Below are 22,939 nucleotides of genomic sequence, written 5' to 3' on the forward strand. Positions count from 1 at the left end.
GCTGAAAGCTTTGTCACAGTAGAGGTGTTGGTAGGACATTCATCAAATATGCACACATAATGTTCCACTGCTGGCAAATTTCTGACCGCAATATGGATGAAGCTTCTCCTTCTCGCCAGTATGTGTCTTTTTGTGACTCTTAAGCACAGAGGGAGTCACAAAGGCTTTCTACATAGATCACATTTGAAAGTTCATTCACTGTTGTGTATCTGCAGATGTCTCTGTAGGGAGAAGGGAATCCAAAACAAGGCCTTATACTCCTCACACTGGAATAGTCACTCTTCTGAGTGTCTTTCTGTGGTTCTGGTATACATTTCTGTGAGCAAATCCTTTCTTCAAGGTTTGCATTCCTTAAAATGACCTGGTGCTTTGCCTTTTGTGATTATACATATACACTGTACCTCACTCTCAGGAAGAGATTCTTCCACGTGTCAATCCAATGAAGTCTTCTTCTTCAACGACCTGCACACCTTTGCAAAATGAGTATGAGTTGCACTTTTTTCCCTGGAGTTGGACATGACGTTGTGACTCAATGAGCATTTCCACAATTTGGGCACCATGACGGGGCATGTGTTAATGAGATTGCTGAGATCCCCTTGTCCCGTAACACTTGCACTTGAGCTGTTGGGGCAAGCTGTGTCTACAACCCTGAGGCTCAGGGTGCATTGCTCTGTAAGCTCTTCAAGTCCAACATGGTAGATTTGGTTTGGACAGCTAAGGTTGTGGCTTTCTCCAAGATTAGATTATCATCCTGCATTAGGAGACATTCCCTAACTCGTGGAATTGAAGCCTTCTCAACTCATTGGTCACAAATTAGTTCATTGATTAATGAGCCAAATTTACGTGTCAAAGCCAATTGCCGTGATGCAGCCAAGTATTATTTGATGGGCTCACTATTTCCCTGGGATCTCTGATGGGATATGTCCCATTCAATCATCATATTTCCTTTGGCCCAAAATATTTTTCAAGAGCACGTAATGCCATGTCAAATGTAGACTTATCTCCTGCAAGCTGATCAAATATTGGCTGTCCTTCTGCTCTGAAACAATGTGCAAGTATTGCTTTCTTATGAATTGCTGATCCAGACTGTCCATCCCCATAGCAAGCAAGTAGGTCATGAACCCCAAATCTATCGCTCCCATAACATGGGAGTGTCTCTTGGTGATGAAAGAAATGATTCTAGAGCTGGAGTCCTGGAATTAAACTTTTGTCAACATCATCATGGCCAACATGTTTTTGCCAGGTTGCTGTATGTCTTATTTATCTCAGAGCAATGTAGAGATGACTTGCTCGAAATCCAAGCTGTTTATTTATAGAACTTTACAACATCTTCGAACATGCAGGTGTCCCAATGCACACATGTTCGCAGCTCAGAGCCCAGATCCCTTCAGGAACTTTCTCCCATTTCTTAACGCTCTAGCTCTTTCCACAGGCTTAAGCAGACAAACAATTGTACAAGAGTCAGTAACCAAACTACCATAATCAACAGCAAATGAAACAAACCTGCGAACACTACAGTTAGTACTGAAATAGAGAACATGTGAACAAACATAGGTTGTTATGTGTTGCAATAAATGGAGTGAGAAGCCTTACTTGCCATGTGCTGTCTTCATTCTCATGCCAGAATGTCACAGAGGAGAACAGGTGCAGAAGGCACAGGAGGGTCAGTGCCCTACTTCTGCGACCAGGACCTGCAAATTCTGGTCAGTGAGATGCAGTGAAGGAGGGATATTATTACCCAAGAGGAAAGAGGAAATCCCATTGCGACCAAATGAGCATTGCAGGCACTGTGAAATCAGCAGGTGAATACCAACGTTACTGGATCCAGCACCGCAAGTGGTTCCACGACCTGCTGTATTCCGTCAAGGTGAGTTGTTCGGCAGAAGCACACAGATGTCACTGTGATGGATGACAGCTAAATGCCTCACCTGCTGGGCCAGTCTTAGCACATACACTCATCCATGTTATAGGAGCAATGACCAAGGCATTCATGTAGGTCCAAGCAGTTATGGGGTGACATGTGAATGCCCACTGTGATTCACCACCATACTGATGAGCTTTGCCCTTAGATGCAAGGTAAAATGGGCTTATGCCACCTTGTATTTTGTACTTACAGGAGAAGAGGTTTTACAATGCCAGAGAGATGACCAGGATCGGGGTAGGTCAACATGGCTATGGGCGATCCACTTAGTTGAGGAAATGGCAATGGAGATTGCCAGGGTGCCAGCCAAGCTCATTATCAGAGATGGAAATTTGCCCATAGCAGATGTCAAAGGTGGTGTTAGAAGCACTTTTGATCATGGTGTCAATGGTGGAGGTAATGTTGTTACTGCATTAAGCAGAATGGGAAGTTTTTGTGAGAGGGAGTGCGAAGGGTGAGTTTCATGATAAGGGTTCTGCTAAGGTTGCTAAAGGCACTGGCCTGGAGCCTTGCATGCTTTCAAAACATCAAGAGCTTACTCTAATTGCCTCCTTTTATGTATCACACAGACCCATTCAGCGCTCACCCAGCCCCCACCTTGGGCCAACTCATCCCTCAGGCATCAGAAGGAGGAAGAGGTGTCCGAGGATGCATTGTCACAACTGACCAGCCCATACTCCTTCAATGCAGCTACTAGAACCTCTGTGGGACATAGCGTGTGTATAGAGTAGGCGGCAATTAGTGAAGGGCACCGCACCATGGTACAGGAGGAGGTGTCTGAGCTCGAAACATTTGTACACAGTGCCCCTCTGAGGAGGGAGGGCAGTCATCATATTGCTCCAGTAGACAATGAGGTAGGGCCTCAAGAGTCAAATAAAAGAACACAGTTATCGGAGCAGCAGCAGAGTTACTTGAGGCAATGTGGGTTCATTCACTTCAAGTGGAGGAGTCCATCACAGTGACGAGATCTACCTTGCCTCAGGGGCTCGATTGCATGAACTCTAATCATGAGAGAATTGCCAATTTCATGGAGAGACATTTGCATCATCACACAGAGTGTACGTCAGAGCAGAATGACGCCCTACAAAAGGTTCAAGGCACACTCGGTAGCCTGCAGCCGACTTTTCATACTATGAGCACTGATCTCCAAGGAGTACGCAAGAAGCTGTGTACCCACAACGGGAGATCTGTGCTGATGGCACAACAGTGGCTAGAAGGGACAACAACTGCCAGCCCCATCTATCCTGCCTGAAAGCAACAACCCAGGGCTCTGGAAGCAGGCAATGAGTGTTCTGAGAACATCTCACACTCTCATTTTCAACTGCTTCCCTGGCCCCTCCACCAGAGCTCTCACCTATGGTACATATCCCACAGCTCCTGCACAGATGAAGAACCCACAGTCTCAGATAAGTCCCCAATAGGTCCATGCATAACAAGGTCGGCTGCCACACTCCTCAATGCCACATAGCATGAGACGTGAGCAGCCTGCCTCCACCTCCTCCAAGGCAGCATGGGGATCAACACATAGGAGCATTCACAAATGCAGGTTGCCACTTTGTTTTGATCACTGATGGGTTCACAATGGTGCCATTTACTATTAGTAATTAGATTCATGCTCTTTATAAATACACATAGTTTCTGCTATAGATGTGGTGGTCTGTCATTATTCACTTCAATTACCAGGTAACCGGAAAGAAACATATTCTTACCAGTGGCAATGGAGTCCATCTCTTAGTGATAGTGTGCGTGTCAAGGGTGTGCCCATGCATGTCGGCAGTGGAAGGCTGGTTTGTTATCCAGAAGTTCAGGGAAGGTATTAGTCCACTAAAGGGTGCAGATGTAGCGGGCTATTCCAACATTTATTACCCACCCATAGGTACATTGAAGAAGTAGCAATGACCCAGCTTCTTAGTAAGATGTAGTCCACCTGATGTGGTTCAACCCTGAATGCTGTGCAGAAGGCAGTCAGATGCACGTGAGTGTTCCACAGTGATGGAACAGTGGCTGCATGTCAAAATGTTATATGTCTTTGAGAGAAGCCTGTCTGTGTGGGATCCCACATACAATTGAAACTTTTGTCCTTCCAGGTGGTAGAGGCTGCAGGTTGACAAGAAACCTCAGTGAGCTGCAGCACTGTTGAAGCTGTCACACACTGATGTCACTCTGCACCCTTGGTGGGGGGTGCTGGTGGAAGTAAGTGGGTGGTGTGTCAAGCACACATATGGCTTATTCTTGCACACTGTCCAATCGCTGCATTGGCTGTTGGCCTAGCATTCATTTCTGCAGGTCCTGACTCTCAAGTCATACTGTTTAAGTGCACACATGACATGGCAGATACACTTTGACTAGGCACAAGGTGAAGCCCTCACCAGTTATTTGTCAGCCCCTAGCAGAAAATTACAGGCCCAGATTTAAAAGGGCATCTCAATGGACAATGGTGGATCCCAAGGGTGATGATGGTGCTGGATTCAGTGATGCTGTTGGCATTGAATGTCAGTTTCCTGTTGGTACTCTTTCTTATTGGGTTGGGCATCTCCTAGAAGGTGTGTGAACCAATGATAAAGGGAAAGTATGAGGCAATGCTCACAAGGGACTTGCTGATGGATTTGATGTGAGATCCTAAAGGCTGCTTAGAAGAATCTCCTCTGTATTAAGAGATCCCTGGTGACAATACCGTCCCATATGGATCTGACCATGGATACCCGGGCCTGCCCCACATAATGTCTCCTATTGTAGCTCTCCTTCTCTGTGTCAATTGATGGGGTCCTCCTCACTCTCCTCCTCCTCCTCCTCAGATTTTAGCTCTCTCACTGGCTACTGGCCCTCAATGTGAATGCCTCACTGCTGTGCCATATTGTGGAACATACAGCAAATGACCACTACCCTTTATATGTTTTCAGACAAGTACTGCAGTGCTCCTCCCGAGCAATCAAGGCCTCTGAACTGCCTCTTCAAAACCCCAATAGCCTGCTTGATGACAGTCCTTATCTGGTGGTTGTTCTAGCAACAATGGGGCCCTGTCTCTGGTCGCCTTGAGGGAGTAAGCAGCCACCTCCTTAACCTCCTTTGTCCCCAAGAAAACAACCACTGATCTGGGGTCTGGGCTGGAAAAGCAGTGGCAGGATGCTTCAGAATGAAAGCGTCATAGCAGCTGGCAGCGAAATGTGCTCATATGTGCAGGAAGGGCTTATTTTTACACAACCTGCACATTGATGAAGCGGAATGATTTTCTGTTTACAAATCTTTCTGGCTGCTGCACTGATGCTCTTATAGCCACGTGGGTATAGTCTACCACTCCTTGAATTTGTGGGAAGCCAGCTATGGAGGTCCTTTGCATTTGTGACTCCATATCTGTGGGGAAGTTGATGTGTTCTCCCACCCAAACAGAGACTGCATTGGTGATAATAGTAATACACCAGTGGGCAGCTGATTGAGAGATGCCACAGAGATCTGCAGCAGACCCCTAGAAGGAGCCGGCTGCATAGAAATTGAGAGCCAAAGTGACCTTCAGTGTAACAGGCAGGACATGAGGGTCAGTTGATTGTGGCACAAGTTCTTTGTTCACCACCATGATGCGGATCTCTTCAACAATTTCTCTTGAAACTCGGAGCCTTTGTCTGCGCTGCCTCTTGGTCATGTTGGGATAACTTCTTCAGAGACGGTACACCCTTCCCTCAGGGTAATATCTCCTCCTCCTCTCTTCCTGCTGAGCTCTGCAGTGGTGGCTTCACCATCTTCTGTGTGGGTTCCCTGGCTCTGGCCACACTTAGGTGCCACTGCCCTTCCTTTATTGACTTATGAAGGTTGGTGCGATGCCAATTTTTTTTCCTCTTCCTTCTCTACACAATCATCAACCAGTAAAACTGGCAATCTGTCCTGTCTCCCACCTGGCTGCCCAAGGTAAGGAATGAATCAAAGGGGCCACATAGATATGCCCTTCCAATTCCACAATCACATCCCCTCCCTCCTTTCTGGTCTGGCACAAACCTCTACCTGTGAAGTCAAACTTCTATTTCAAATTTCAACATAGTCAAGCTCTGCACAAGGAAAACACATCTTTTAGAAGGCCTTCAAAAGCTTTTAGAACTTGTCCATAAAGTTGTGACTCACACACTGCGGCAACTAAATTTGCATCTATTTAAACTCTGCAAAGCTTTAAATTGCCCCAGCAGATTTGTGATCCTCACATGTGTGAATCACACCCTGCCACCTTTCTCTTACCAGCGACAATGGCTTTAACTGGAAGCGGGGGCGGGACTTCCAAATTCAGGCCCTGGCTGCCATTTTTAAAGGTCTGCGGCAACTTCCCAACTCTGCAAAAATACGGCCCTAAATCTCCAAACCTTCTCTGAAATGGTAGCCTGAAAATCTTGCTAATTCCACACACTGAAAATAGACTGTTGACCATCAAATGATGAAGCGCAACTGTGCCCGTTAGTTGCTCGTTTAATCTCCGCAGTCCTAATATATATTTGAGTGAGAAAATTGAGAAAAGAAATTCCTCACAGCATATTTTACTCTGAGCTTTTACAACAGGTAGAGAGAAAAATTGTTTACTCTATTAATCTAATCTAGATTCAAATGTGTATACTGAGAGTGAAGGGGCACTATTGAAATGATCTAATAGATCAAAATCTTGTAAGATCTACCTATAGTCATTCTTTATGTATCAGTTTTGATTTGACCAAGAGTCTCAATACAACCACAAACGTTGTGATACAGAGGTATCATCACAATGCAAATTTAAGGCTGTGGAATTCCCTTTCACTGTGAGCAACTGATGGAAACATCTTTTGAGATTATTTTTTTTTCATCACTCCTGATCTTTTTTCTGTTTTGGAAGAATCCTACAGAAGAAAAGGAAAAGTTTATAACATGTTAACAAATTGCTCTCAAATAGGGAAAGGTCTGACAACAGGCTTTGCTGGGAATTGCCTGGAAGGTTCTCCTTCTGCACAGAGTTCAGGAATTTCCACTTGTCGATCATCTTCACATTAATCTTATCATATCTAAAGTGTAGTCAAAATATAAATCTATATTTTCTGTTATATAACCTTGTTTTGGAAAACCACAATCTTCAAACAAAACTTTCCAAATGAAGACCCTTTTTCTGGATCTAAGCTTAACTTGACTTTAAAGAAGACAGTGATTGAAGAAGTGATGTCCACAACTCCACTTGTCTTGAGCAAAACTGATACTGTTGCTATAGTAACTGTTTAGACACACTAATCTCCTAGTCTAATCATGTTAATGTGTTCTGCTTGTTGCCTTCAAGAAAACATTAGTCCAGAATCCTTTATGTTAATTCCACTGATTTCTCCAATTCTAACCAGTCAAAAGCTGCCGTCCTTCTCCAGGAAAGGAGACTGATATAGACCAGGATTCAGGGGTTTCTATTAAAACTGACGTGTGATAAGATGGCACATTTTTATTTATCTACAATGGACATAAAAGCATTTCAGTGTTTGAAGTAGAAATTTAAAATGTTCAGTGTGCTATGCTGTGTAATCTGCTCTGGACTTGATGTATATGAGATCAGCCCTGCCTCAAAAGGTCACTGGCACCTGCCTCCCTCCCACCCCCACCCCCTCCTCACGCCCTCTTCCCTTCCTGCTGTGAGTTCAGATCTGGTTAAATAGGTGGAACAGCAATTCCTGACTGCACAGGCTAAGCAAATGTAGCATTCAGACAGCGCTAACAGTCAACAAGCTCAGGACAATCTCCTAACCACGACACGTGAAAGATTTTTTTGTCTCATACTAAGGAGCTGTTACAGGCATTGAGAGGTTGCTGTAAATTCATGCAAAGGCTATTATTCAACAAAATGAATAAAAATTCAAGGAGCCTAGGCTATGTGCGTAAGGAGGAACTGACTATAGAAGTATATTATTATTACTATCATGACTCTTTAACACAACTGGATGTAAATCTTACAGATTTTGATCCCAAAACTCATATGAATTCAAAGGATAAAATAGGCTACAGCTACTTATATTGCCAGTTAAGGATTTCCTTGAAATAGCTTTTTGGACAAAATTCAATTGATGTGTCACAATCACAGCATATTTACCAACACAGGGAAATGCTTCAGCAATCCTTAGTCATGTTACAACATTCCCTTACCTTTTTATTTTGGTCAGTTAAGGTGATGCATTCTCTCCTGAAGCATGACCGAGAAAATTCAAGTGAGGCTTCCGTTGAGGAGCAGCAGTGGCAGCAGATGGTTTGCTCACATACATTCGTACCTGTACATCTACATCACTGTCAGCCAGTAGTACTGAGGAGCTCTCTGCAGCTCTGCCAGCCCGATTCACACTCACCAAGCCCAGCTTTGCTGTGGAAAACCAGCAATGGACTTTCTTATCAGGACTGGATTTTCTTCCTTTGTGCCATTGGGTGATATGAGAAAACATAAAGCCTTCCAATGGCAAATAAAACTCTTCTATTCTAATGATAAGGATAGAACAGTCAGCTGAGCAGTTAGAAAGATAATAAGGATTTTGATTGACCTTAATACTTGTCTGTTTCTGTCTTTCAGGTATATTTTTTAAACTTTTGAGAAGCTGGATCAAAGGAAATATCCCGTCACCAGTAATGTGATGGAATTGTACTCACATCAAATTCTACCATCAGTACAAACTGAGCAGAGTCAAAGTGATTGTATATTTATTCTGGCTAAACAAAGGTTCCCACCTTTATTTCTATACCACCCGTGTGCCTGTGCACTGTGTGTGCTGAATCTCAATGAGTATCTATTGAGTCTGTAGGAGAACAGAAGCACAGGATGGTGCAGGAAAATCCAAGTAATGACAGATATAAGCGTGTTGATGCGGAGAACCAAGGCAGAATATTTCAAAGGCCAAGGGGGAAGCTCTAGTGACAGATAAGAAGATTCACAAATTGGCACATCTCTGCTGCTCTCTTTGATCAAGAGGCCAGTTAGTTTATAATTGTATAAGGTCCCTGTATCAGGACTCATCAATACTGGAGTAAACTAAAAGCATCTTTAGTGAGGCTGATTCTGTGAGGTAGCTGAATTAACAGCGCTAGAGATATAATCATTAACACAATGCATTTCTTAAAAGAAGTTACTGATCTCATCGCTATGCAGTAGCTGAATTAACAGCATAGCAATAATTCCAAAGGATTTGGTGTTGTGTTATGATCTCAGTAGAGACCGAAAACTTTTATAAAGAAATTTGACCTTCTAGTTAATAATTGAAAAAATCACATGAAGATTTCATGGTTTAAAACTTTCACTGTAATAAATGACTAAAAAAATACACTGACTAAATACTGCATTCTTTACATAGGCAATTTATACATTAAACTACAAAAAAGAACATTCCCCTTTAATACTTTTCATACATCACACTCCCCACAGAATTATAGCCCTTATAGCAAACAGTCCATGGTTGCTCCCAGCTTCAAATGGATTGCTTCCTTTTCACTTTCCCAACCAGTAACCTCCAATCCCAGAAGTGACTTCCACTGTAAGGGTCACACTGGAGATGCCTTCACTCTAACCCAAGCAAGGTGAACCTTCCAGCCTCCTTTAAATCATCGTGAACTCGGCCTCTTCAATCTAAGCACAAGCTTCCACCTATGCTCTATGTAGTGAACAACAGTCAGCATTTTCTTTGCTTCAGATGCAAGACTGACTACAATATCTTGCTCTCTGCCTCTCAGATGAATGCTGACCACAATCTATCTGTGATATTCATTGTTTTGTGGGGAGGTCTATAACCTGATCTCAAAAATGGCTTCCTCTGCTTTCTTCATTATGTGAAACACATTAACCATATATCCAGTTAGAAATACTAATTAGCTATCTTTGATAGGTGATGATGTAGTGGTATTGTTGCTGAACTAGTAATCCAGAGTCCCATAGTAATGCTCTGGGGACCTGGGTTCGAACCCTGCCACTGCAGATGATGGAGTTTGAATTCAGTAAACATCTGTTAAAAGTCTAATGATGACCATGAAACCATTGTTGATTATCATAAAAACCCATCTGATTAACTAATGCCCTTTAGGGAAAGAAATCTGTCGTCCTTCCCTGTTCTGGCCTACATGTGACTCCAGACCCACAGCAAAGTTGTTGACTCTTAAATGCTCTTTGAAATGGCATAGCAAACCACTCAGTTGTATAAAACTGCTACAAAGCCTCAAAAAAGCAACAAAACCAGACTGACCACCCGGCATCGACCTAGGCACTGGAAACGACAGTGCCAAACTCGGCCCTGTCAATCCTGCAAAGTCCTCCTTACTAACACATGGGGGCTAGTGCCTAAATTTGGAGAGCTGTCTCACAGACTAGTCACGCAACATCCTGACATAGTCATCCTCACAGAATCATACCTTACAGATAATGTCCCGGACTCCACCATCACCATCCCTGGGTACGTTCTGTCCCACTGGCAGGAAAGACCCAGCAGAGGTGGGGGCACAGTAGTGTACAGCTGGGAGGGAGTTGCCCTGCAAGTTCTCAACATCAACTCCGGACTCCATGAAGTCTCATGGCATCAGGTCAAACATGGGCAAGGAAACCTCCTGCTGATTTTCATGTACTGCCCTCCCTCAGCTGATGAACCAATGCTCCTCCATGTTCAACACCACTTGGAGGAAGTACTGAGGGTGGCAAGGGTGCAGAATGTACTCTGGTGGACTTCAATATCCATCACCAAGAGTAGCTCGGTAGCACCACTATTGATCAAGCTGTCCGAGTCCCAAAGGACATAACTGCTAGACTGGGCCTACGGCAGGTGGTGAGGAAACCAACAAAAGGGAAAAACATACTTTACCTCATCCTCACCAAAATGCCTGCCGCAGGTGCATCTGTCCATGACAATATCGGTAGGAGCGACCACTGTACAATTGTTGTGGAGATGAAGTCCCACCTTCACATTGTGGATACCCCCCATTGTATTGTGTGGCACTACCACCCTGCTAAATGGGATAGATTTCGAACCGATCAAGCAACTCAAGACTGGGCATCCATGAGGCGCTATGGAACATCTGCAGCAGCAGAATTGTACTCAAGCACAATTTATAACCTCATGGTCTGGCATATCCCCCACTCTACCATTACCATCAAGGCAGGAGATTAACCCTGTTTCATTGCCATTGGCAGCACCAGGCAAACCTAAAAATGAGGTGTCAACCTGATGAAGCTACACCACAGGAGTAATTGAATGCCAAACAGCATAAGCAACAAGTAATAGACAGAGCTAAGCAACCCCACAACCAACAGATCAGATTTAAGCTATGCAGTCCTGCCACATCCAGTCATGAATGGTGGTGGACAATTAAACAATTCACTGGAGGAGGAGGCTCCACAAATATCCCCTTCATCAATGATGGGGGAGCCCAGCATGTCAGTGCAAAAGATAAGGTTGATGCATTTGCTATGACCTTTAGCCAGTAGTGCCGATCCATCTCGGCCTCCTCCGGAGGTCCCCAACATCACAGATGCCAGTCTTCAGCCAATTCAACTCACTCCATGTGGTATCAAGAAATGGCTGTAGGCACTGGATAGTGCAAAGGCTATTAGCCCTGACAATATTCCGGCAATAGTACTGAAGACTTGTGCTCTAGAACTTGCCTTGCCCCTAGCCAAGCTGTTCCAGTACAGCTACAATACTGGCATCTCCTTGGCTTTGTGGAAAATTGCCTGGGTATGTCCTGTACACAAAAGCAGGAGAAATCCAACCCGGCCAATTACCGCTCCATCAGTCTACTCTCCATCATCAGTAAAGTAATGGAAGGGGTCATCAATTGTGCTATCAAGCAGCACTTGCTTAGCAATAACCTGCTCACTGATGCCCCTTTTGGGTTCTGCCAGGGTCACCCACCTCCTCATTACAGCCTTGGTTCAAACATGGTCAAAAGAGCTGAACTACCAAGGTGAGGTGAGAGTGACTGCCCTTGACATCAAAGCCGCATCTGACCGAGTGTGGCATCAAGGAGCCCGAGCAAAACTGGACACAATGGGGATCAGGGGGAGAACTCTCCACTGGTTGGAGTCAAACCTAACACAAAGGAAGATGGTTGTAGTTGTTGGAGGCCAATCATCTCAGTTCAGGGACATCAATGCAGAAGTCCCTCAGGATAGTGTCCTTGGCCCAACCATCTTCAGCTGCTTCATCAATGACCTTCTTTCCACCATAAGGTCAGAAGCAGGGATGTTCGCTGATGATTGCACAATGTTCAGCACCTTGTGACTCCTCAGATACTGAAGTAGTCTATGTCCAAATGGAGCAAGACCTGGACAGGCTTGGGCTGACAAGTGGCAAGTAACGTTCATGCCACACAAGTGCCAGGCAATGACCATCTCCAAAAAGAGAGAATCTAACCATCACCTCTTGATATTCAATGGCATTACCATCACTGAATCTCCCACTATCAACGTCCTAGGGGTTACCATTGAATAGAAACTGATCTGGACTAGCCATATAAATATTATGGCTACAATAGTGGGTCAGAGGCTAGGAATCCTGTGACGAGTAACTCACCTCCTGACTCCCCAAAGCCTGTCCACCATCTACAAGGCACAAGTCAGGAGTGTGATGGAACACTTCTCACTTGCCTGGATGCGTGCAGCTCCTACAACACTCAAGAAGCTTGACACTGTCCAGGACAAAGCAGCTACTTGATTGGCACCACATCCACAAATATTCACTCCCTCCATCACCGACGCACAGTAGAGCAGTGCGTACCATGCACTGCAGGAATTCACCAAGCCTCATTCGACAGCACCTTCCAAACCCACGACCACTACCGTCTAGAAGGACAAGGGCAGCAGATAGATGGGAACATCACCACCTGGAAGTTCCCCTCCAAGTCACACATCATCCTGACTTGGAAATATATCGCCATTTCTTCACTGTCCCTGGATCAAAATCCTGGAACTCCCTTCCTAACAGCACTGTGGGTGTACCTAAACCACAGGGACTGCAGCAGTTCAAGAAAGCAGCTCACCACCACCTTCCCAAGGGCAATTAGGGATGGGCAATAAATGCTGGCCCAGCCAGTGAAGCCCACATCCAGTGAATGAATAAAAAAAACTCCCGTTCATCTTCAAAGTAAATGGTCAGCTTACAACACAACTGTTTACAATCCGAAGCCAACAATACATTTCTGGGCAAAAACAGAATTACCTGGACAAACTCAGCAGGTCTGGCAGCATCGGCGGAGAAGAAAAGAGTTAACGTTTCGCGTCCTCATGACCCTTCAACAGAACTGACCCTTCATCAGTTCTGTTAAAGGGTCATGAGGACTCGAAACGTCAACTCTTTTCTTCTCCGCTGATGCTGCCAGACCTGCTGAGTTTGTCCAGGTAATTCTGTTTTTGTTTTGGATTTCCAGCATCCACAGTTTTTTGTTTTTAATACATTTCTGGGACTTTTGGAGACTCAGAGTCTGCTCATGGTAAGCTCAGAGCCTGCTACCATTGTCCCCAAGTATAAATACCTTGCACATTCTTCTCAGTAAAACAGTCTAAGCCTTTCTTTGATCCTAACAATCAAACTACCCAGGCTTATTATAGCAGGTAGGAGAGAAGAATCCAGGCTTTACTTAGGCTTACTGTTAGGCAGCCTGCAGAACTGGTCACATAGTCCCTTTCATTTACCCTAAATTTAAATATACAGTCACAAAACATGATAATCTTATAAATCTCAAAATTGTGACAGCTGCACAGGGTTAGCTACCAGCCTTTCAGTTCTGTGATCTGGATTCAAATCCAGTTCCAAACTGGTTGTAGAAGATCCTCTGAAATGAGTTTGAACAGTCTAAATCCAGTTCTTAATGTGCATAGGCCCACACCAGAACACTATACCTAGTTTGGCAATAGTTGGCTGCATTAGGAATCTCAGTCCGAGGCCACAGAATGATTGACCTTGGAAACTGAAAATTGTTACCTCTATTAAATTGATTTAGTAAAAGAGATGCTCTTTCAAGATTGAAGGCACAATGATGCATTAGCATTGGGTGAACTTTACTGCTTAATGCTGGCACTGGGTACCTGAAAGTAAAAGTGTTCCATTCCATAACTATGCATAAACATGAAATCATGTAAAAAAACAGTTATGTACAGATACAGTCATTAACACAGTTTTTTAAAAAAATATAAGTTCTCTTCTCTTTCCTAGTGGTGTAGTGTGATGTTCCATACCTACCACCCACAGGCCCAAGTGGCCATTCTTCACCATGAGCCTAAACAGTGAGTGTTGGTGGGTTTGTGACTGAGGCAGAGGGGAGAGAAATCACTGAGCTGAATCCTATCCTTTTCTGTCACACGCACAAACGCTTTTTTAAGAAAAGTCACCGATCAGAAATAGGAATCTTGCGTGAATAATTTGTCCCTCTCATGCCAAACTCAGTGACACCAAAACCAATTGAAGAACCTTTGCTGTCCTGTAGCCGAGATCAACTAATTCTGTACAGATGGGAGAATTGAGCCTGGCACCTTCTGGGTTGGATGATTCCACTTACTTAGCCTGGTTCACTCAGCAACTAACCTATCAGGGCAGTAATGCTGACACTGATTATGCAAGGAAGCTACTTGAAAGTAATTAGAGATACACTCATTAACACATTGTCATGCTGGGAGCCCAGCAGTGATCCTATAGTCTCCTTGCATATGTATGTTAAATCTGTTTCATCACATTCTCAGCAATAATGTAACAGTTCTGATCATCAATGCCCAGCAAAGTCCTGTTAAGGCCAATACTATACAGTCAGTATTTAACCATGGATATCCTCCTGATATTTTTATTTGAACTAGATGTGTAATTATTCTCTTTAACTCTAACCCTAACCCTAACCCTAACCCTATCTGTGACATTCTATATTTAAGCAATATATTTACTATATTTAAGAATTAGCCTTCCCAGCAAAGAACAGGAAACAATCATGGGTGCCCTCAGACCAACTAAAAAACAGACCAAACCCACTGATAATGATGGTGAAATCTATACTCAAGTACCAACTCTATAAATGCAAATATTTACTCAGTTGAATCAGAGAACTATCAAGTGTGCATACTTATTTTCGTATTATTTACTCTTCAATTATTTTTTGCTTTAAACAAAAATAGAGCAAAATCAAAACTGTTCAAAATTCAATTTTGTAAAAGGGTCCTAACAGTTACATTTCCTTTAAAAAACGGTGGGGAGAGGCAGAGGAGATGCTGTGGTTTTGCTAAATAAGGTTAAAGCTAGAATGTGCCCATCCATTTCTGACGGTAATATCAATTCGGTGATCTGATGAGTCACCCCTGATCTCCTGAGATCTCACTCTCCTCTGGGAGAGTAGGTTTCAGAATCACCCTCAGGAGAATATTTTACATTTTTATCATTATACTACAACAATTTAGTAGTCAGATAAAATGCTGTGGATGCTGGAAATCTGAAATAAAAACAGAAAATGCTGGAAATGCCATATGACTCAAAACGTTAACTCTGTTTCTTTCTCCACAGATGCTGTCAGACCTGCTGAGTATTTCCAGCATTTTCTGTTTTTATTAATTTGGTAGTCAGTACCTGTTACTACTTGTTGAGAAGAATTCACATGTGTACGGAGGCAGAGGAGATGCCTCGTTATCTAGGTTGGCCCTATTTGAAAAGGCAGTGGGTTTACTCTGATATAAGTAACTACATTATGGAAATATATACGTGTCTTTAAAGAACATTAAATGGACATTTTTTCACCCTGTTGCCTATAAGATGATGCTGAAGTCATGCTGCCTGCAAGGTGCAGCATATGTTTGAAATATCAATCAGCGACGGCATAAACTTGCCAATGGATCTTTGAAATTTATTTTTGATCAACGGTTTTGATGAATTGGGACAATCCTTTTATGTTTGCATCTATGCCAAAGTGAACCCAAAGGGAAGAGAAAGACATAATCAGACTCTCGCTCTAGTTCTGTAATATTTTTGTACATGATTTTACATGGCAAGAGTGAACTGAATGCGTTCAAGTTCAATCCCATGGAAAGCTTGTCTTTAGATATACAGGATTCAGAGCTATTAAAGAGGACTGTCCACACATTAAAAGTTTTTTTAAAAAATGATCTAATACTGCAAGTTGAATGAATTATTGTAAACTAGCTAAATGTGTTATGTTTGTTCTTGCTTCTGTTTTAATATCTCATTAAACTTGATATGAAGTTTGCAGGCTAAGTTTGGGGCATTTGCTAGCAGTTGGAGAGAACATGGTGATAGCCCACATCCCATTTCCTGAGTACAGCCAATGGCAAAATGATTCATTTTGTGTTCATTGTCCCAGTTACTTCACATGGAAGGCAAACCACATGATTTTCATTTCCAAGAATTTCAAGAGGATAATTTGGCAGTGAAATTTTTCAGGTTGCTTGCAGTGATTTTATCTACAATTCCTGGGATGGAAGAAAAGTCAGAGGGACATTAAACCATTTGTTTAAAAAAGAAAAACCTTTGAAATGCTCTTAATAGTTATAAATGTATTGGAGATTGGAGAGGGTAAGAAAGGCTTATGACAGCTTACTCTCCAACAGATTATCTCTTTGTTTTCCAATTGGTTCAGGGATGCAGTGGTCAGGAGGATTGACATTTCAGGTGACCAATGACCAGGGCATGGTGCAGAGCAGCTTTAAGTCAAGTGATGAATCATCCAAGATTATGTCCAACCAGAGTTAGCAACCCTACAAGGGAAACATTTCCAAATGACAACATATCAAGAGTTTTCCAACTGTGACATGGGTTGCCGCTTCTGGGTTTATATATTGTCAAAACCCCAAATGTGGGGTCTTGTTGAGGCTGAAACATTTTATTAGCCCTTAAATCACTGAAATTTACATCTTCCTGATTTTGAAGTGCCAGTACACTTTGACTAATGAGTGCACTATATCTATTCTGGCCCTCACCACTGGTCTTTCTATTTTAACAGGTCAGCAGAAGGGACCCAAATGTGTGTGCTAGAGCCACAGAAATGGTAAATGTGGAATGCAACTGGAGCAGCTTACTGATATAGGTTAGGATATTACATCAATATCCTGGGGTTTTCATGTCATGACCTATACCTGAGCTGCAGCAGAGTAGAAGGAGCTTTACTCTACTTGTAATGACTGACCTGGGTGTGCCTCATTCTGATATTTGATATCAAAAGTGGAAAAAAAAATCCCTTCCTTAGCATGCTGTCCTTTCTCTTGGTAAGAGTAACATTCACTCCAAAACTAGAATAAAACATGGATTCCCCCATTTTTCAGGTACTGAAAGACTGTAAATAACCCACCTTGGACACCTCTGCCTAGTCAGTTTTGGAATTGTATTGCTGATAACAGGCAAAAGTTTTAAATAGAAGGAAATTTCCTCAAAGTTACAGGGGTTCTCAACACCAACAAAAATAGAGGAGTTCTATAAAATTTATGATGAAAAAGGGATTGAGCCAAAAGTGATATTTTAAAACCATCTAAATTATGTCAAAGTTAATGCATTCTATGGAACAAGTGAATATTACTTAATGTAAATATTTGAAAGTTCAGAATGATCTTTCGTACTTGAAATCACGGCTTCTCTGTTGGCTAGAGACTAGGTATCAATGAATGTAGGAGATACTGACTGAGATTTCATGGTCAGTGATGAAGTGATGTCACTTGACTACTGACTTTGAAGGAAACTGCTCAGAAAGATCTAGTGCTCCCTGTAGCCTGAATTTCCCCTTTCACAATATCAGTTTGAATCTGGCTCCAATTCAAATGAATGGTGTCAAAGCTTCTTTGCTGCAGCTGCACTAATCCAGGAAAGTGGAAAGTATTCCATCACACTCCTCAATTGTGCATTGTAGATGCTGGACAGGATTTGAGGAGTCAGGAGGTGAGTTGCTTGTCACAGAATTCCCCACCTCTGATTTGCTCTAGTATGTGGTGTTTATATGGCTGGTCCAGTTAAATTTCTGGTCAGTGGTAAGCCCCCAGCAATGGTATGGTATCAAAAGCAGATGGTTACATTCTCTCTTGTTGGAGATGGTCATTGTATGGCATTTATGTGGCTCAAATCAAATTTATTTGCCACTTATCAGCCCAAGCCTTGGTCTTGTTGCGTGTGGGCACAGACTGCTTCAGAATCTGCAGAGCTGTGAGTGGTTTAATTGCATTCCCAAGTGACCTCAACAATACACCAACCAGAGAAACAGCAACTTTACTGGCAGCAACTTTCGGGTTTCCTCGTTAAACAGTGCATATGTGAAATCCAGAAACCGATGTTAGTTTCAGAGGAATAATGACAGTGAACTCCAGCAGTTTTTCTGTCATTACTATCACAAAATATGGGCCGACAAATCCAGATACTTAAGTGACAAATGTGTGCCTACGATCCCTCTGGATCTGATTGTGTGTTGTGTATTAGAAGGCTCACAATGAGGGACGTCTCTGACCTGCTCAGTACTGGGAGTACCGAAGGACATGGGGAAATTGTATTGAGACACAAATAGTTACAACTTTTTCAAAGTTCTGTCGAAGTTCTGTCGAAGGGTCATGAGGACTCGAAACGTCAACTCTTTTCTTCTCCGCTGATGCTGCCAGACCTGCTGAGTTTTTCCAGGTAATTCTGTTTTTGTTTTACAACTTTTTCAAAACCTGGTTCACATTCCAATAAATCTGTCTCAGAAAGTGAAGGCAAATAATTAATGGTTAAATGGCTGCATATCTATTTCTTGGGAGATTGTTATAGTCAAGAATAAAGTTTCTCCATCTGATCCCTGGAGACATATAATATGTCTGTTTTTTAACACAAGTTGGAATGCTTCATGGTTTAGTGTAGATGGTGCATGACACGGAAATTTAATGTATTTGAAACCTGGCTGGAAGTGATAAACTACTAAAGTATCTTTATTGTACACCTGGCCTGCCTTATTTCTTAGCGAGAATGGATGTACACATTCAGAGAATGAAGTGATGATGCTATTGCATTACTGATCATTTTTGAAATTAATATAAATCCTCCCAGTGAAAATCATGTGCCAATATTTGCGATTTTTAAATATTTTTTCACGAGAAGTGGGTATCGCTGCCTAGGCCAGCATTTATTGCCCATCTCTAATTGCTCTTGAGAAGGCGATGATGAGCTGCCTTTTTGAGCCCCTCTGGTCCATGTGGTGTAGGTACACCCACAGTGCTGTTAAGAAGGGAGTTCCAGGATTCTGGCTCAGCCACTGTGAAGGAACGGTGATATAGTTCCATAGTCAGGATGGTATGAGATTTGGAGAGGAACTTCCAGGTGATGGTGTTCCCATGATGCAAATCTTGCATGTCCTATAGTGTTGACTATCCAATCAATTAATATAGCTGTTGTAAGCAGTTTTAAAAGCAAACCATTCATGAATCAATGTCTGCCCAAAGACTCCCCAAGGGGAAGTGCCCCTTTAATACTAAAGAATTTAGCAGGAAATTTTGTTCCTTAGCCTTAAGGCCCCCTCTAGTGGGGAGATTTTCACAGTACAATATGTTTGTTTTTATTTTTCATACAGAAAAATCAGTTATGAATGGGAATTGTGAGAAAAAAATTATATTCGTAAATATTCATTTTAATTTCTCTCACAATCTCCATTCATAAGTTACCTGATCACATCTGGAGGTAGAGGAACCCAGAAGGAGAATTATTTCTCAGAGCAAATGAAGGAGTAGGAGGGTGCAGACTATTGAGTTTGTCGTAATATGTAATTTTAGGATAAAACTAGTCCTAATGTGGGTAACACATGCTACTGTGAGATGAAGAAAGGAAAAAGAAGAAAATATTTTAATTAAAGAAAGAAGTTGAGTACTTCTTCATTTTGATCACCATCAATGTCCTTAAATTAAATGGCAACAATACACAATTCTAACTGCTTTGCCTCCCCTTTTATAGGACCACATGATCCAATTAGTTCATAATTATTGATGTTAACACGCTCACTGGATTGCCTGGCATTTCCCGCAGTACATTGACTGCAGTCGGTCCATTACCAATGGTGGTCTCAGTAGTAAATTAGTAAAAAAAAAAATTGGTTGATATTGGTATAGCGCAGTATAGCCTCAACCCTTGTCGCAGTAACTGAATCTTGTAGGTGTGCCATGAGCCCCATCCTTTGTCACGCAAGCTGGTCACCTACCTTTTTCTAAATCAAACAGTATGATTAGGAGTGGATGTCTGGAAATTATGAGATGAGAACTGCAAGAAATTGGTTGATATTGATTTATTTCATATTAATGTCTGACTTTTGCTTGCTGTGAGTTTTGTTTGAAGTGTGGACAATGTCAATTTCATTTCACTGGAATTGAAAAGCAAGGACAGTGTTTTAGTTGATAAGATTTCAACAGAGTCAAAAAAAGACTTCTTTGTTAGATGAGATGGCGCTATCAACATCCATAGCCTGAATGTGTATGAGGTGGTTCACAGGTTAATGTTGCCATCTGCTCAAGAGCAATATTGGCCCATTCCTCTGGAAACATTGTTGAGGAACCTGGGGCAGAATCATCCCAGATTTACACTAAGTGCGGTAGCAAGCAGGTAAAACGACATTTTACCCGTCAGCTGCAATGGCGGCTTTTCACACACAACTAATTATCGTTGCAAACCCACCGCACTATTTATGCATTCCCAGGAAACATGCCATTTCCATCGCAGGCGGGCTTTCATTCGCCCGCCACACCATCACCTCATCGCTTCATCATGCAGGACACCTTATTTAAAATCCAGCCACGCACACACATCTCAGTGCTTCCAGCCCATGGCTGCTGCAAAGAAGACGGCCCTGAAAGGCAAAAAGACTGCAGCTCCCAGGTTCAATGACATGTCCCTCAAATGCCTTTTGGACACAGTGGGGGCTCGCCATGATGTCCGCTACCAAACTCTGACCGCAGGATGGGCAGCAACATCACTAATTCAGCTTGGGAGGCAGTGGCAGCAGTGGTCAGGGCCAATGCCCTGCAAAAGAGGACAGCCTTCCAGTGCCGCAGGAGAATGAATGATCTCTTCTGTTCTGGCAGGGTAAGCCACTCTTCTCATCGCTCTCAACTCACGCACTCACAAACCCATCACACATCCACAAGGCCCTCACTCACTGCCAGTTCAAGGGACATCATCATTCCCTCTCTCACACACATCTTCATTGTCCTCATCCCATCCATGGGACCACTCACCATCTATACATGCCTGGCAGGCGCCCTGCTTGGGCTCTCTCCATCTCTACGTATGCAGGACAGGCTGGTTCATAACAAGACGGAGAAGTCACTTACTGGGGGAGAAATTCCTGAGATCAAGGTCCTCCCAGACTTTGAAAACAGAGCCATCCAGCTGGCTGGTGACGACGGGGACCAGACCTGTGCTGACGATGAGGTCGGCGGTGCTCAATCAAGTGAGGGTCCAGCAGTGCAACATCCATCAGACAACCATGCTATGAGTGATGTGTCCTGTTTCACAGGCCACTGCCATGCACTAATTATCTCTCCTTGCTTTTGTAGGCACATCTGCCAAACAGCCGACAGAGTCCACGACCCAGGGCCTCCAATCAAGCCCCGAAGAAATCTCAGAAGAGGCATCCTCTTTGAAGTCTCATCACTGTGCTCACCCGCACTCTCCACCAGCGCAGAGACACACACCTCAGTGGGACCTAGCTTTAGAATAGCCTCAGGATCACAATCTGGTGAGCACATCGCACTTTCTGATCCACAACAGGCCCAGGCTTCTCAGGTGTCCGGCACTCGGAGGACTGCTGGAGGCCAGAACGTTGCTGAGTCCGAGTCAGATGACGAGCTTCCGGACTCAGACATGTCACAATTGCTGGAGCTGCAAAAGCAAGCTCGGGAACATCTGGAAGGGATGTCCGCTGCTCTCTTCAGATTGCAAGGCGCAATGGAGGAGCCCACCTGCCTTCAGGCTGAGGTGATAGCACTGCAAGGCCAATGCACCAAGGTCAACACTGGTAGGATGGCGGCCGCCATGGAGACCTTGGTCCAGGATATTGCTCCTGCACTGCTGCGCGGGCTGAACTTCATCACTGACACCATTGTTGGCCTTCAACAGTGTGTACGTGAGAGAGGCGCGGGTCAGCTCGATCTCACTCCGCCTAGCCCTTCTCCTCAAGAAGTCAGCCCGGGGCCATCGAGCATCCATAGGGAGGAGGATCAGCTGGTGCACATCCTGGGGCCATCCACCCAGGTGACTCCGAGAGTGTCCAGCCCCTCCGAATCCCCTCTTCCTGTGACCCCAGCAGCTCCAGCTCCACAGGCTGAGGAGGGTGCCACTGCCACACAGCAGGACCCCAAAAGTAGGCCAGGGCCCTCCAGGTCTTGGCCCTCTGGAGGGCGCCTGCCAAGGTCATCACAGACAGGGCGTAACAGTCAGCAGGATGCCTCCATCTCCACTGTGGATGTCCAGGGAGCACCAAGACGTAGCGGCAGGGTTAGGAAGGTTGAGAAGATGTAATTCCACAGCCTGGGCACGGGTGTTAATCACTTGTACAGAATGTTCATTATTGTAAATAAACTCCCAAAAATGTCTCCCTACCTGTGGCTCCTTGCTCTGATGAGCAGTGTTCATGTACTCAAATGTGAAACCTTGGTCCCTGCACAAGATAAAGGCTGGTGTCTCAGTCCAGGGCCTCTTCCCTGTGCTTTGTACAGCCTTCAGACCAAAGTGATGGTCCGGCATTACATTCCCTGGACACATTACTGATGTCTGCACCTCGACGGTGCTGGTCATTATTGCCTGATGGCAGACATCACAGAGTTCCGCCATTCTCTCTGTGTGCTCTCAGTGCCTTTAAGTTGGGGCTGGCCCCCATCTCTTCCACATCTGTGACCAGTGGCAGTGTGCTCCTGAAGGACTCAGGTGCTGAAGGCAGACAAAAGGGATCAGATGCTCTTAAAGTTTCATGGCTGCATCTCCATAATATGACCCTGATCACAGGGCACAAGCAAGCTGCCATCAGCCAGACAGGAGTCAGGTATTCTCAGAGGCTATGTGAGTGCCCTCACTATATGTCATCATCATCCTCCTG

The sequence above is a fragment of the Carcharodon carcharias genome, chromosome 9 (genome assembly GCF_017639515.1).
Source record: "Carcharodon carcharias isolate sCarCar2 chromosome 9, sCarCar2.pri, whole genome shotgun sequence".
Classification (NCBI taxonomy): domain Eukaryota; kingdom Metazoa; phylum Chordata; class Chondrichthyes; order Lamniformes; family Lamnidae; genus Carcharodon; species Carcharodon carcharias.